This window comes from Aplysia californica, unplaced genomic scaffold, assembly GCF_000002075.1.
Source record: "Aplysia californica isolate F4 #8 unplaced genomic scaffold, AplCal3.0 scaffold00050, whole genome shotgun sequence".
In the NCBI taxonomy this organism is placed as follows: Eukaryota; Metazoa; Mollusca; class Gastropoda; order Aplysiida; family Aplysiidae; genus Aplysia; species Aplysia californica.
The window spans coordinates 1,788,272-1,791,057 of record NW_004797320.1 but is presented as its reverse complement, the minus strand read 5'-3'; positions in this window follow the sequence as shown (position 1 = coordinate 1,791,057).

Here is a 2,786-nt window from a genome sequence, read left to right as displayed (position 1 = left end):
ACGATGACGTGGCTGTCTCGTAGGTAGACGCCTTGAAGGAAGTATATGTGTGGCAGAAGATATTCGGAGACGTCTCCGGCGATCACCCAGTAACTATTCGGAGACGTACTCCCGCACACAGATGCACTGCTTTGGGGGGGTCAAACTACGTATTATTTGCTGCAGATCACACGTCATATAGCCACTAAAACATTCACAAAACAATTATTTTCAAGAAAAGTTCAAACTTAACTGCAAAATATCAAATTATGGGTTAAAACAGGTTCGAACCACACCCCCCTGTAACCCCCCAGATTTGTTTTTTACATTGTCTAGAGGCACAAAGCATTCTGATTGGTCTATTTCCGTCGGAGCCGTCTCCGGATAGATACTTCGGATGTAGGCTGCTATACGGTTAGCTGGATTGATTTGGACGCTGACGAGCACATCAAGAGAAAGGAGTTTTGTCCCACAAAGGGGGAAATAAATAAGCAACAGCGGTTGCCTTTATTGGTGTGTGCGCTCTTTTGGTTGTGGGTTAGAAATGATCGCTTGTAATTAAACACAAGGGGGCTATCCCGAACAATGCTGTTTTGAGAAAATCAAAGGTAAAGTTTTTGCCCCTTTTTCAGTTTCTTTAAATTTCAAGGAGAGTTTTCTCTATAACCAAACAAATATACACAACAATGGAACCAAACTTTTCCAAGCCTATAGGTAGGGCATTGTCCACTTTTGGTGTAGGTCAAGATTTCTGGAAACCCCCGAAATCTGAGTTAGCCCGCTTGTCCTTAAAAGCGACCAAATTATGTTGGCTTTTGAAGATGGTGTTGCTGTTGTTGTTGTCGGCCTTATTTATTGTTGTTATTATTATTATTATTATTGTTGTTGTTATTATTATCATTATTGTTGTTGTTGTTGTTAGTATTATTATTATTGTTGTTGTTTTCGTTGTTATTGTTTCGATTTTTGTTGTTGTTGTTGTTGTTGTTGTTGTTGTTGTTGTTGTTGTTGTTGATGATGATGATGATGATGATGATGATGATGACGATGATGATGATGATGATGATGTTAATGTTGTGTTTCTGGGAGTGGTGGTGGTTTTGGTGTTTGTGCAATATCATTAGCTAGCTTTCTGAAATTTGTTATTGTATAGGAATTATTTTCGAACTTTTGTAGGGAAAGGTTTAGAGAAAGAAAGAAAGAGAGAGAGAGAGAGAGAGAGAGAGAGAGAGAGAGAGAGAGGGGGGGGGGGGGAGGGAGACAGACAGACAGACAGATAGGCAGGCAGACAGACAGGCAGGCAGGCAGACAGGCAGATAAATAGACAGACAGACAGACAGATAGACAGACAGACAGGTAGGCAGAGACGGAAGGAGGCAGAGATAGAGTGTGAGATTACAGAAAGAGAGACATTTGCACAGGGAGAGAAAGGGAGAGAGAAAAAAGAGAGACAGAGAGACAGAGAGACAGAGAGACAGAGACAGAGAGAGAGAGAGAGAGAGAGAGAGAGAGAGAGAGAGAGAGAGAGAGAGAGAGAGAGAGAGAGGTGGAGAGAGAGTATAGGAGAGAAGAAGAAGAAAAAAAAGATAGAGACAGGAGATTAAAAACAAGAATAAAAGAGAAAAAAAAACAGGCAGGCTGCATGACAATTTAAAGATAACAGAATGAAACGTGACATTTTGGAACAGAAGAACTAGTCGGAGCAGACACACACACACTGTCTAAATCACTGACGGACAGACGCACAGACTGTCTAAACCACTGACGGACAGACGCACAGACTGTCTAAACCACTGACGGACAGACAGACACAAGGGGAGATAAAGAGCATAGTTTGTCACAGATCCAGAGCAAAGGAATATTTTCATGATTTTTGATAATACGTATTATGTTAGGGAGAAGGGGTGGGAAAGAGCTTTGGGGATTAAAAGTAAAGGGGAGAGAGAGTGAGAGAGAGAGAGGGGGACAGAAAGAGATAGATAGATAGATAGATTGATAGATAAACTCTGCCGAAACATTCCGAGTTGTGTGTATCTTATACCACCAACTGCAATTGTTCAACTTTTGAGAGTATTTGCTTCATTCGTCAAGGGTCTTGAAAGATCTTCTCCTCGAGCCGAAGATAATCACGATTTATACACAAAATTTCATAGAACTTCGGTTACAATTTTACTAATAGTATTACCGGTGTTGATAGCTTTTGATTGCTAGATCTAGTTAATGCTTTCAAATTGATTTACATCAAAACAGAAAAAAATGGAAGCCAGTACAAGATTGCACCGAGCTGGCGAAATCTATAATTGTCTACTAAGTATAAAGTCAGGACGTCATATTTGTTCTGTGCCATCGCTTTGTTTGAGTTTTTTTCCGATGAAGAAGTGAAGGTAGTTTCAGCAGCCAATACTGAAGGAATGATTACTTGGCCATAGAAAGAAAAAAGGAGTGAATTAATCACAGTTCAAACAAATTACTCTCAGTTTTAAAAAATCTACATTTAAGGTTGTCTTGGTGTGTATTGACGATTTTTTGTTTTTCGTTTTACAAATTTCTGTCTGGTGTTGATAAAATTAAGGAAGTTGGACAGGCAGAGTTTTAGGGGATGGAGAAAAAGATAGAAAGGTGATGTGAAGGAGAGAGAATGAGAGAAAGGAAGAAAGAAGAAAGATAGAATGAAAGAAAGAGAGAAAGAAAGAAAGAGAGAAAGAAAGAAAGAAAGAAAGAAAGAAAGAAAGAAAGAAAGAAAGAAAGAAAGAAAGAAAGAAAGAAAGAAAGAAAGAAAGAACGAACGAACGAACGAAAGAAAGAAA